The following is a 14,856-nucleotide window of genomic DNA, read 5'->3' as shown; positions in this document are numbered from 1 at the left end:
CGAAATCCAAGATGGCGACTTCCGGTTTGTTGATATTCCTTGAAAACCCATACAATATAGGTATTTTCGGAACGGAATTGATGAGTAGATGTCAGAAAACGATGTTTGAGGTAGTTTTGAAATTCAAGATGGCGACTTCCGGTTTGTTGATATTCTTTGAAAACCTATATAATATGGGTATTTCAGGAACAGGGTTAATGAGTAGATGTCGGAAAATGATGTTTGAGGTGGTTCTGAAATCCAATATGGCGACTTCCGGTTTATCGATATTCCTTGAAAACCCTTGCAATATGGGTATTTTCGGAACGGAATTGATGAGAAGATGTCGGAAAATTATTTTTGAAGTGGTTCTCAAATCCAAGATGACGACTTCCGGTGTGTTGATATTCCTTGAAAACCCATACAATATGGATATTTTCGGAACGGAATTGATGAGTAGATGTCAGAAAACGATGTTTGAGGTAGTTTTGAAATTCAAGATGCCGACTTCCAATTTGTTAATATTCCTCGAAAGCCCTTACAATATGGGTATTTTCGGAACGGGGTTAATGAGTAGATGTCCGAAAATGATGTTTGAGGTGGTTCTGAAATCCAATATGGCGACTTCCGGTTTGTTGATATTCCTTGAAAACCCGTACAATATAGGTATTTTTGGAACGGAATTGATGAGTAGATGTCAGAAAATAATGTTTGAGGTAGTTTTGATATTCAAGATGGCGACTTCTGGTTTGTTAATATTCCTTGAAAACCCATACAATATGGGTATTTTCGGAACGGTATAGTGTTTTAAAGGAATAAAGAGTTAAAGGAAAATGGCAAAAACTTTCAAAAGATAATAATCAACCGGAAGTCACTGTTTTGCATTTCAAGACCACCTCAAATATAATTTTCCGACGTCTACTTTTAAATCTCTTTCCGAAAGTACCCATATTGTAAGGGTTTTCAAGAAATATCAAGAAACCGGAAGTTGCCATCTTGGAACTAAGAACCACCTCAAACATTGTTTTCTGACATCTACTCATCAATCCCGTTCTGAAAATACCCATTATGTAAGGGTTTTCAAGGAATATCACGAAACCGGATGACACCATATTGGATGTCAGAACCACCTCAAACTTCATTTTCTGATATCTACTCATCAATCCCGTTCCGAAAATATCCATATTGTATAGGTTTTCAAGGAATATCAACAAACCGGAAGTAGCCATCTTGGATTTCAGAACCACTTCAAACATCATTTTCCGACATCTACTCATTAACCCCGTTTCGAAAATACCCATATTGTAAGGGTTTTCAAGGAATATTAGCAAATCGGAAGTCGCCATCTTGAATTTCAAAACTACCTCAAACATCGTTTTCTGACATCTACTCATCAATTCCGTTCCGAAAATATCCATATTGTATGGGTTTTCAAGAAATATCAACACACCGGAAGTCGCCATCTTGGATTTGAGAACCACTTCAAACATAATTTTTCGACATCTACTCATCAATTCCGTTCAGAAAATACCCATATTGCAAGGGTTTTCAAGGAATATCAACACACCGGAAGTCGCCATCTTGGATTTAAGAACCACTTCAAACATAATTTTCCGACATCTTCTCATCAATTCCGTTCCGAAAATACCCATATTGCAAGGGTTTTCAAGGAATATCAACAAACCGGAAGTCGCCATCTTGAATTTCAAAACTACCTCAAACATCGTTTTCTGACATCTACTCATCAATTCCGTTCCGAAAATACCTATATTGTATGGGTTTTCAAGGAATATCAACAAACCGGAAGTCGCCATCTTGAATTTCACAACCACTTCAAACATAATTTTCCGACATCTACTCATTAACCCCGTTTCGAAAATACCCATATTGTAAGGGTTTTCAAGGAATATTAGCAAATCGGAAGTCGCCATCTTGAATTTCAAAACTACCTCAAACATCGTTTTCTGACATCTACTCATCAATTCCGTTCCGAAAATACCTATATTGTATGGGTTTTCAAGGAATATCAACAAACCGGAAGTCGCCATCTTGAATTTCAGAACCACTTCAAACATAATTTTCCGACATCTACTCATTAACCCTGTTTCGAAATTACCCATATTGTAAGGGTTTTCAAGGAATATTAGCAAATCGGAAGTCGCCATCTTGAATTTCAAAACTACCTCAAACATCGTTTTCTGACATCTACTCATCAATTCCGTTTCGAAAATATCCATATTGTATGGGTTTTCAAGGAATATCAAGAAACCGGAAGTCGCCATCTTGGATTTAAGAACCACTTCAAACATAATTTTTCGACATCTACTCATCAATTCCGTTCAGAAAATACCCATATTGCAAGGGTTTTCAAGGAATATCAACGCACCGGAAGTCACCATCTTGGATTTAAGAACCACTTCAAACATAATTTTCCGACATCTTCTCATCAATTCCGTTCCGAAAATACCCATATTGCAAGGGTTTTCAAGGAATATCAACAAACCGGAAGTCGCCATCTTGAATTTCAAAAATACCTCAAACATCGTTTTCTGACATCTACTCATCAATTCCTTCCGAAAATATCCATATTGTAAGGGTTTTCAAGGAATATCAAGAAACCGGAAGTCGCCATCTTGGATTTAAGAACCACCTCAAACATCGTTTTCCGGCATCTACTCATCAATTCCGTTCCGAAGATACCCATATTGTTAGGGGTTTTAGGCAATCTCAATAAACCGGAAGCCGCCATCTTGGATTTTGAAACGAACCCAAACATCATTTTCTTGCACTTACTCTTCACATCCGTTCCGAAAATAAACATATGATGCGCGGTTTTCACAATAATCACACAAAACTTTTTTTACGAAGTAAATTCCAAATAACGTAAACTTTTTTTACGAACCAAATCCCAAATAACGTAAACTTTTCTTACGAACTACCTCTTTTTACGAACCCCCGTTTAGTTCGTAAATGGAGGTTTCGGTGTATTTGGCTATCAGATGATTCCATTTTGTCATCTGGAGGGAGGTCAGGCAATTCTGTGCCTTCTGTCATGGCACGGAAATGTGTCCGTGCGGGTAAATATTGGAGGACAAATGTAGTGGTATTGAAGAACAGGGGGAAAAAAGAAAAAGGCAAAAATAATTAGCTTTAGCTCTCAAAGGGTGAACGGCCGACAAGGCCCGGTCCTAGGCAATCGGTGAATATTCCTGATCAATAAAGTGCAAAAAACCTCCTAGAGGAAAAAGCACTTTTTGCAGTCTCTTTCTGCACTGTACAATGGAATCTTATACGTTTTTTCACTATACACTGTCCAATGTATTTGTTAACAATATAGCAGCAGCGCCCAGCTGGGCGCTGGCTAACGGTACCACACAGTGCTTCTTTACACAGCTCACAATTGACCTTTTTTTTTTTTTTTAATTTAACTATTTATTGGAATATGAGTTAAAATTAAATTATTAAGATTTAAATTGGGTGTTCAGCCACAAGTGGTGACTTTTCAGCCCTGTTATATATATATATATATATATATATATATGATTTGGTTATTACCATGAAGACATCATTTGCTTCCGCAATTCTGAGAATTTTGTGTAGGGAAAATTCTAAACCTACTTGTATTGTGTAATGGGGAAAAGGAACTTATATACTAACTTACTAACTAATACAGAGAGCGAATCGATTCAATTGAAGATTGCATCGATTTTTGTCGGAATTTGCTTATAATATTATGTGACATTACATCTAATGGTTCTATATTTGTGAGTCTGTGTAACTCATTTGTATTAAACCAGGGAGGACGCTTCAGAATCATTTTCAGAATTTTATTCTGAATCCTTTGAAGCGTTTTCTTCCTGGTGGAACAACAGCTTGACCAAATTGGTACCGCATAAAGCATGGCTGGTCTGAAAATTTGTTTATAAATTAACAATTTGTTTTTTAGACAGAGCTTAGAATTTCTGTTTATAAGAGGATATAAACATTTAATATATTTATTACACTTTGCCTGGATTCCTTTAATGTGATCCTTGAAAGTGAGTTTTTGTCATACGTTAAACCTAAGCATTTAGCTTGATCAGACCATGTCAATTCCAAGCCATTCAATTTGAGAATGTGATTATTGTTTGGTTTAAGAAAAGAAGCTCTTGGCTTGTGAGGAAAGATAATTAATTGCGTTTTTGCTGCATTTGGTTTAATTTTCCATTTTGACAGATAATCACTGAAAATATTTAAACTTCTTTGTAGGCGACTGCAGATCACTCTTAGATTTCTACCCGTGGCTAACAGACTTGTGTCGTCACAGAATAGCGATTTCTGACAACCAACGGGTAGATTTGGAAGATCAGAAGTGAAAATATTATACAAGATTGGAGCTACACTCGAACCCTGCGGAACACCGGCTCGTACGGGTAGCAATTCAGATTTACAATTCTGATAGCTAACCTGAAGAGTACGATCAGTTAAATAATTTTGAATCATTTTGATCAAATAAATAGGAAACTGGAAATCAGACATTTTTGCTATTAAACCTTTGTGCCAAACACTGTCGAATGCTTTTTCTATGTCTAGAAGAGCAACTCCAGTGGATAACCCAGAAGATTTATTTGATTTTATCATGTTCGTTACTCTGACAAGTTGATGAGTAGTTGAATGTTCATGACGAAATCCAAACTGCTCTGGTAAAAAAATTGAATTCTCATTTATATGAGTCATCATTCTCAACAAGATAATTTTTTCAAAAAGTTTACTGATAGAAGAAAGTAAGCTAATTGGGCGATAACTTGATGTTTCTGCTGGGTTTTTATCAGGTTTTAGGATAGGAATTACTTTAGCGTTTTTCCATCTTTTTGGGAAGTAAGCTAATGAAAAACACTTGTTGAAAATTTTAACCAGGAGTCTCAAGGCAACATCGGGAAGATTTTTAATAAGAATATTAAAAATTCCATCATTACCAGGAGCCTTCATGTTTTTGAGTTTCCTAATAATTGATTTAATTTCATCAAAATTCGTCTCAATAATGTCATCGTGTGATAACACTTGGGTTGAAATATGATCATATTTCAGTGAGACTTCATTTTCAATAGGACTCACAACGTTTAAATTAAAATTGTGGACACTCTCGAACTGCTGAGCAAGTTTTTGAGCTTTTTCACCATTTGTAAGAAGTATTTGATTTCCTTCCTTGAGAGCAGGAATTGGTTTCTGAGGTTTCTTAAGAACCTTAGAAAGTTTCCAGAAAGGTTTAGAATATGGTTTAATTTGTTCAACTTCTTTAGCGAAATTTTCATTTCGCAAAAGAGTAAATCTATGTTTAATTTCTTTTTGTAAATCCTTAACTATGTTTTTCATAGCAGGATCACGAGAACGTTGATATTGTCGTCGACGAACATTCTTCAACCGAATGAGCAGTTGAAGATTGTCATCGATGATAGGAGAATTTAATTTAGTTTGAGCCTTGGGAACTGAAAGATTTCTAGCTTCGATAATATAATGATTCAAATTATCAATTGCTGTGTCGATGTCCGCAGGATTTTCTAAAATAGTTTCATGATCCACATGATTTTCAATGTGAGATCTGTAATACAACCAATTAGCTCTATGATAGTTGAAAATAGAACTAATTGGATTAATTATAGCTTCGTTGGAAAGTCTGAATGTTACAGGAAGATGATCTGAGTCAAAGTCAGCATGAGTAATCGGTTCACTACAAATGTGACTTTGATCTGTTAGAACCAGATCAATTGTAGACGGGTTTTTCACGGAAGAGAAACAAGTAGGATTACTTTGATAAAGAACTGTAAAGTAACCAGCTGAGAGTTGATTATGAAGTATTTTACCATTACTGTTATTTTGCCTACAATTCCACTGGACATGCTTAGCATTTAAGTCCCCTATTACGAAAAATTTCGATCGATATCTTGTAAGTTTTTGCAAATCGCCTTTAAAGAAATTTAATTGTTCGCCGGTGCATTGGAATGGCAAATATGCTCCAGCGATGAAATAAATTCCATGAATGGTTTCAACTTCGATTCCCAAGCTTTCAATCACTTTAGTATTGAAAGAAGGTAAAATTCGATGTTTAATTTGCCGTTGGACAAAAATGGCAACTCCACCACCCATTCCAGTAAACCTGTCAAATCGATGAACCAAATAATGTGGATTACTTTTCAATTTGACATTTGGTTTAAGAAAAGTTTCTGTCACAATGGCAATATGGATTTTGTAAACTTCGAGAAAATTATAAAATTCATCTTCACTCGATTTCAAAGATCGAGCATTCCAATTTAAAATATTCAAATAATTATTTAACATCACTGTTAAATTTTAAATTCATTATAATATTATTTGCAAATTTCCATCCGATTTGAAATGCTTCAAAAAGTGATGAAGTCGAATTCATTTGGATGATCATTTGAAATTCATTTTATTTTCAGTTATATCGCCTAAATCGACTTCATTTAAAGAAGCGAATGGCATTGAAGGAATATTTGTAGGTAGACTGCCATTAGAAGAAGATGATTTGGCCGGTCTACCTATTAATAAATTGTTTTCGTTAGAAGAAGAACTGCAAGGCGGTCCTGTGTTTTGATTATTTACATTAGAAGAAATAGGTGATAGATTTCTACCTAATATACCAGCATAACTGACATTAGAAGAAGATGATGACGAGGTCGATCTACCTGTCAATAAATTGTTTTCGTTAGAAGACGAATTGGCAGGCGTACCTGTTTTTTGTTTCGAAGAAATCAGTGCCTTAGAAAAATTAGGCGTGGCATTTGTAACGGTTTTTTGATTTTCAGGTATGTTCTGTAAATTTAAGGTCGTTGATTTGACTTGTTGTCGAAGCGAACGAGCGTTTAAAATTTTTTCCCTGACAGGACATTTCAAATAATTGGATTTATGATTTCCATTGCAATTTGAACATGAAAATTTATCAGTGGTTTCATTCATTGAACAAACGTCTTTCGAATGCGATTTACCACAATTCAAACACCGTATATCCATATGACAATTTTTGGTTCCATGACCGAAGCCTTGGCAACGACGACATTGCGTTAAGTTTGCAATACGATTATGCCGTTTATAATGTTCCCAATGAATTTTAATGTGGGAAATGAAACGTACTTTTTCTAAAGTTTTCAAATTGTTTACATCACTTCGATTGAAGTGTATTAGGTAAAGTTCATGGGAAATTCCAGAGCGTGGTTTAGAAGTACCATTCGCTCTTTTTTTCATAAGTATTACTTGGGAAGGGGCCAAACCAAGCAATTCTTTTAGTTCATTTTTAATTTCATCAATACTTTGATCATTTGATAAGCCTTTCAAGACAGCCTTGAAGGGTCTGTCTGATTTTATATCATATGAATAAAATTTATGAAGTTTCTCGGACAAATATCGAATAAGTCGTTCGTAATCTTCCAATCCATCAACCAAGACTCGACATTCTCCTCTTCGTCCGATTTGAAATGAGACTTTTACTTCCGGGAGGAAAGTAGAAAGCTCAGTACGGAATGCCTCACAATTGACCTTGAAGACGGATTAATTCGAACTATCACTCGACCGCACTGATTCAGACAATAGAATACGAAATGACCTTGAAAGCGGAATAAAACAATTTACCGCACCACTGGAGAAACACGAACTTGCGTCCGATCAGCCCGATAGTTGCAGTGGAACTGATGATGAGTAGTTGAATGTTCATGACGAAATCCAAACTGCTCTGGTAAAAAAATTGAAATTTATATGAGACATCATTCTCAACAAGATAATTTTTTCAAAAAGTTTACTGATAGAAGAAAGTAAGCTAATTGCTCGATAACTTGATGTTTCTGCTGGGTTTTTATCAGGTTTGAGGATAGGAATTACTTTAGCGTTTTTCCATCTTTTTGGGAAGTAAGCTAATGAAAAACACTTGTTGAAAATTTTAACCAGGAGTCTCAAGGCAACATCGGGAAGATTTTTAATAAGAATATTAAAAATTCCATCATTACCAGGAGCCTTCATGTTTTTAAGTTTCCTAATAATTGATTTAATTTCATCAAAATTCGTCTCAATAATGTCATCTTGTGTTAACACTTGGGTTGAAATATGATCATAATCGTGAGACTTCATTTTCAATAGAACCCACCACGTTCAAATTAAAATTGTGGACACTCTCGAACTGCTGAGCAAGTTTTTGAGCCTTTTCGCCATTTGTAAGAAGTATTTGATTTCCTTCCTTGAGAGCAGGAATTAGTTCCTGAGGTTTCTTAAGAACCTTAGAAAGTTTCCAGAAAGGTTTAGAATATGGTTTAATTTGTTCAACTTCTTTAGCGAAATTTTCATTTCGCAAAAGAGTAAATCTATGTTTAATTTCTTTTTGTAAATCCTTAACTATGTTTTTCATAGCAGGATAACGAGAAACTTGATATTGTCGTCGACGAACATTCTTCAACCGAATGAGCAGTTGAAGATTGTCATCGATGATAGGAGAATTTAATTTAGTTTGAGCTTTGGGAGCTGAAAGATTTCTAGCTTCGATAATGTAATGATTCAACCAATTAGCTCTATGATAGTTGAATATAGAACTAATTGGATTAATTAAAGCTTCGTTGGAAAGTCTGAATATTACAGGAAGATGATCTGAGTCAAAGTCAGCATGTGTAGTCGGTTCACTACAAATGTGACTTTGATCTGTTAGAACCAGATCAATTGTAGACGGGTTTTTCACGGAAGAGAAATTAGTCGGATTACTGGGATGAACAACTGTTAAGTAACCAGCTGAGCAGTCACGTACCCAGAGGGGGGCCCGAGGGGCCCTGGCCCCTCCCGAAATCAAAAACATATAATTATTTAGAATGTCTCAGACATGTGTTACAAAAATAACAAGACAGTAAACCTAAACGTAGTTCCAGTGGAAAAATTAAAAGTGTATGTTAAAACAGCCGTAAAAGGCACACCGAGAATTAGATACATAAGCAATCTTCAGTAATGGGCCCCTCCCGAAATGAAATCCTGGGTACGAGCCTGCAGCTGAGAGTTGATTATGAAGTATTTTACCATTACTGTTATTTTGCCTACAATTCCACTGGACATGCTTAGGATTTAACATAAGTCCCCTATTACGAAAAATTTCGGTCGATATCTTGTGAGTTTTTGCAAATCGCCTTTAAAGAAATTTAATTGTTCGTTGTTTGTATGCTCCAGCGATGAAATAAATTCCATGAATGGTTTCAACTTCGATTCCCTAGCTTTCAATAACTTTAGTATTGAAAGAAGGTAAAATTCGATGTTTAATTTGCCGTTGGATAAAAATTCCATCGATCGTATTAGTTGATTGTGGGAGTTGTAGAAACTTTCACTGCTTCGCCTCAAGGATTGTAACGGTTTTATTGCAAAATTCTATTTCAGAACGGAATTTCGCCCACATTTTTAGAATTTAGAAGTTCTAGAACTGAATTCTGAATTCAGAATTTTGAACCTGAATAAAGAAACTGAATTTAGTTCCACAATCTAGTTCCAGAATCCAAACTCCGGATGTAGTTCCGGCATGCAGGTTCTGAAATTTGAAACTGAATTTAGGAAATAATTTCTGAAAGTTAATTCAGGAATTAAGCCCAGGTTCAGAAATCAGTTCCAAAATTTCGGTTTGGAGTCAAGATCTAACATTCAGTTCTCGAATCCAGATCTAAAATTCCTATCGTGAATATTGTTCCTGAATTATGAAGTTGAGCCCCTAAATTCGAATTCTGGATCCTGGGTTTTGTTTCCGAATATAAACTAAGGAACTAAATTCAGTTCCAAAATATAGTCACGAAACCAATTCCAGAATCCAGAGGTAGGACTCAGTTCCAGAGTCATTGTTTAGTTTCTGAACCTGCAATGTCGTACTGAAGTCTGAAATTCAGGGTCTGAACTCAGTTCCGAGACTCAGTTTTAGGTGTTTGTTCCAGAATCTAATCCAAAGGCATAAAAAAATGATCGATTCTCGACCATGGTTACCATGGTTCCAGTTGAACATCGAGACTGATATGTTCCGGACTATCTCAAAACCGTCGTCGCGGCTGCCAGAGAAAAAAAAACTTAATCATAAATCACTGATCATATTCCTAATGACATGGATAAAGAATTATGTGGCTGCGTTTAGTATAACTCAAGATATTCACGATTCGGTTCTACCCGGGCGAATTTTGAAAAGGCGCCTAAGACAAAGTAAGACGTATTAACGTTAAAAAACATTCATTTAAACTCAAGAATATGATTCAAATAAACAATATAAACTCTGCCTCATAATGACCTTTCTTAGTAGCCGTTCTCGAGATATGGCGAGACATAAGAATCCAAGAACTCAGGAGAACTCAGACGAGTCTAATAAATGTAAAACATTTAAGTCTAATTGGTCGATTTTTATCAGCGTACCATTGGATTTGTGCGACAAAAGATAATTAGATTCTTTTACTATTTTTCGCCGAAACATAAAATCCGCATTAACGAAGGAACGGTTTTGTCTGTCTGTTGCTCTTAGTATAGTTGAGTATTAGTCCATCGCCTACTGGGCTTCAGGTCAGTATTGCAGAGCAAGGAAGATCTCTAACGCGTTAACCCCCACTCCCCCTGAGTGTGTGAATGCGCGACATTGACCTACGTCACCGTGTCGCTTTGTTAGTGGCGCGCAGATTTCATTCAGGCTTTCGGAGTAATTCTTGCTCAGTTCGGTTATCGACGTCGGTGAATTAACACGTATCTACTTTTACCTGGGAGATAATAAAAGCCTAATAAGTGTTTCTAGCCGGTCACAATTCTAGGGTGTGCAAGTGTCTATCGAACGCAAGTGATTTACGTTTGTCGTTGAGAAAGTTGTTTGCTGGTTCTGTGGAATTCAAGTGTTCCGACTATTTCGTTTTGTTTCAAGGTTAGTAGAAGGCTGGCTGGGAAGCTATTGTTTTCAATGTACAGTTTTGTAACGGTTTACATACAGACACGTGAATTCATTACCGATAGTTGAAACGAGACCGTAATTGTGTCACTGGACACAAAAGTCATCGGATGAAACGGTGAACAAAAATATAGCTCTGGTTTGTGATATCGCGTTGAAAAGTGCAATGTTGAATGGTCAATTGAGCATTTGGAACGTTGTAAAGCCGAACTTGACCATTGCCAAGGAGAAAGTTTTGTTGTCTCATTTCGTTTTGATGCATTTTCGGGCTGTTAGGTGAAATTCGGATCGATCATCTACGGCTCAGTGTGGTGAAGTTAGTACCAAAGTAACGATCGGCTGCGGTTCAAGTGTTTGTTGATTAAATTGTCGAGCTATCGGCTATCGGAAGATTATGTAAGAAAAATGAAGTAAATGTACAAAGGTGAATTAGAAGTCGTCATCGATTAACAGATATACCGACGATTGTGAAATTGCATTTAGAAAATAGTTAGAATTTTGATCGTGAAGTCTATCATTTTGTGAATGATTTACGCACGCACAAGTAAAGTAATATCTCGTATACGAGGAAGAAAAACACAAAGGACCGGTGTGCTGGAATTGATATTTCCGTAGTAATGCCTAGAATGTACGCAGTCAGAAATACTATCGATGCATGCTAAGTGCTAAGCGAGAGTGATGTACGAGTAGGATAATAGTGAATCGTGATATAATGTCAATTTGTGATTATCTAGCACAGTTTACTGCACTCTGAACGCTACCTGATGGAATATAAACGAGGAGCATACTGAAACTACCATGCATTGATGAATAAGGATAATTTCATTCCAGTACATACATGTTGCTCTTGTTGCTTCAGAGTAAAACATATTGCTTTCGCACTTTTTTGCTGCTAGTTTGTTTCCGACACTTGGTATTTAATATCGTCACAGTAAACAGCATTGATTGTATCAAGAACACATTAGACGGTTCAGAAATTTATTATTTAGTGAAATAACCGTGATATATTGAAAAGTTTTACCAGATTGAAGACTAAATATGATGATTTTTCTCAAGCTGAGTTTTCACTATTTTATTATTCTTTTTTTTTTTTAATTTGTTTCTTGGTCATTGATTTAGCAGCCAAAGTTTTATTGTTAATTATGACAGTGTTATTACAAAACTGTGTCGCTTTAAAAACCTTATTTTAAAATCTTAAGATGCCATGAATTTTTCCAATTACAATATACAGGATACGAGCTGAGCTGTGGCAGTGTGCCTTATCTATCTATCTATCTATCTTCTTTGTAATCGCATCACGTAAGAACGGATGGACGGATTTACATGATTATTTTTTGTTTGAGCAGTTTTGACCCCCACCGGGTTCGTACATAAAAAAAATTAGGAAAACTCGCCGGAAAAGTGCATACTTGATCCACGTGATTCTTCATTTCGAGCCCCGCGCTTATCAAAATTATTGCTGGTCCAAGGTAGTTTCATCAAACAAAAACTTCTCACAAAACTGTGCTGGTTCCGCACTTAGCAACGGAGATCTGAGCAATCCTGATATGAAAACCAGATTCGGAACTGACTCGGTTTCCAGTTCAAGAACGTTGAAACTAGGCTCGAAACTAGCCTCAAACAAGCGGTTTGACTGCAGTTAGGGTGGAAACTGGGTTAGGGTTGGCATCAAGCGAAAACTGGGGGACCTTCACACGACTGTTCTAGAATTACCGCTGTAGGCAGGAGAAAAAGTTCTGATATCGTTCATCAGTTGATGGATTGTGTGTAATGAATATGTCATATAAGGGGACGGGTATAGCGTGATGGGATAGTCGATGCCTTTCACGCAGCCCGCCTGGGTTCGATTCCCAACCCCGCACATAGGGTCAGAACGATTTTCTGGTCCGAAGAGGCGAATGACCTAAGATGTTAAAGCCTCTATAATTGAAACAAAAAAAAAAAAATATGTCATATGAATAATATAGGTCATTGCGAGCGTGAGTGTAACAAATAAGAAAATTTTTAAATGAATCAGTGAAAAGATTGTGCTGTAGAAGCGCTAAAATCAAACCAAGAGATTTTCTTTACATTTTGCTATTGAATGATTTAGATTAAGAGAGAGTGTTCGGCTACCGGCACCTTTCCCGAGTAGAGTGTGAGATCGAAAAGAAAACTTAAATTGATGTTGTGCTGTTCGTATATATCGATTACTTAATTTGCTATCGTTTTGGTCGTTTTAACGGTTGAAACATCAAAATCGAAAGCAAAAAAATGCTGTGTGACATCAAACTAAAAACTAGTTTTGCTCTCAGTGAAAGCACATTGAAAACTTAATATTATGTAGATTTTCTCGAAATGACACGTCACGAGCATAAGCTAAAAATAGAACAGCCAAAACAGGACGGGGATAGTATTCATTTAGGCGATATTACTTGCAAACAAGAAAAAAGATTTTATGCAATCCCCATATTAGTCGAAAGTGAGAAAAAAGATTTTATGCAATTTCCACACACTACCGCGCAGAGAATCGGTTTCGAACTTAGGTGATTTGGAATGCGAACTTTTTGCGATTGCTATGGACTGTAAGTGCTTGCTATAAGGAGACGGAAAATGTTCGGTTATTTGACAAGCAGTGTTGTTTCACAGAGTTGAAAGTTTTACAGTGAAGTCTGCTACGACACAGGGAACGTGAATTAGGAATCCGGCCATCAGGATTAATTGGGATAATGAACCATAATCTTTTTAGTAAATTTTTAGTTCTTGTGTAGACTTATAATTTACGATCATTTGATGCAGAATTAGTCCTGTGACTCAAAATTATGAAGATTTAGTTAGACGATTTCTTTGGAAAAGTATATTAAAGTTCCAAGATTTATTAGATGATTGATAAAATACTTATCATAGTATCTAGCGTTAATGAGTATATGAAGTTCTAAGCATTTATAACTAGGAATGAGAATTGTTTTGAAGAGAGTCTTCGACACACCCAAGTAGCAATCCGCAACTAGTTCTGATACGACAAAGTCCAAACTATGTTACAACAAGAGCACGAATATGTGTTTTATGTTATACTGGTTAAAACATGGTGATAGCAATGTTTCATCATAACATAACTAGTTACAAAATAGTTATTTAGGTTTCCAATCATAACATCTTTGTGTCATATTGAATTAAATATAATTTATAAGCTATCGTTACTTAATCCAAACATATTTTTAATCACAACAATGCTTCTAGCCACTAGTTGAAAATTAGCTTAATTTGACGTCAATAGTAGCAACCCATAACAAGTTTTGATACCACTTAACCCAACTGTGTTGCAACAAGAGCACGAACATGTTTTTTATGTTATACTGGTTAAAACAAGGTGACATCAGTGTTTCTTTATAAAGTAAACATTAAACTAACTATCATTTGTAAGTTATCGTTACTTGATTCTAACATATCTTTAATCACAGCTATGTTTTTAGCTACTAGTTGAAAAAAGGTTTATTTTCCGTTGCGAAACCCTTATAAATACGTTAACGTATATGTGAATCGTTACTGTGAATAACTTAGATATTATAAGATTATAACATATAAATTACTCATTAATTCAGATAGTTATCGGTAAGTTTTCCCAACGTTATGATAACGAAAATGCAAACAAAACAACCTTTGTTGGCTTCAATATGGCGAACACAATATGGAGTCTCAAGAAGTGTATGAAACGTAAATAAAACCAGGATATTACTTTATTCAAAACTACTTTTTGCCGAAAATAGTGAAAGGCAGGATAGTCATTTTTGTTCTATGCGCTGTCATAAACACGAAGAAAATAATATAGGGATTGAACATCGATTGTGATAATATTATAGTTCTCATGATATATGAATTTAAAATGATGAGAAATCACTCTACTTGGAATAATTTTGAGCATTCTGAACATAGGGTTATTTTGTTGTTTATTTTTTCTATCTTTATAAACAGATTTTGAT

The 14,856-nt window shown here is 35.7% G+C and overlaps 1 protein-coding gene across 8 annotated transcripts in view; it reads left to right on the top strand.

Annotated features, from left to right (window-relative positions):
- Positions 1-14,856, top strand: part of LOC131438535 (retinol dehydrogenase 14) — a 145,970-nt gene that overhangs the window by 80,050 nt on the left and 51,064 nt on the right. For 2 of the 8 annotated variants that reach the window (XM_058608630.1, XM_058608631.1), the window contains exon 1: positions 10,663-10,873. The exons of 4 other annotated variants lie outside the window; for them this stretch is intronic. The gene's annotated coding sequence lies outside the window, so the exon portion shown is untranslated. Of the gene's footprint in view, positions 1-10,662; positions 10,874-10,940; positions 11,294-14,856 lie in introns of those variants that run through there. 2 more of the 8 variants (XM_058608635.1, XM_058608634.1) reach the window with 1 other exon arrangement.

Source organism: Malaya genurostris, chromosome 3 (assembly GCF_030247185.1).
Source record: "Malaya genurostris strain Urasoe2022 chromosome 3, Malgen_1.1, whole genome shotgun sequence".
NCBI lineage: Eukaryota > Metazoa > Arthropoda > Insecta > Diptera > Culicidae > Malaya > Malaya genurostris.
This window is presented reverse-complemented; position numbering and strand designations above follow the sequence as displayed.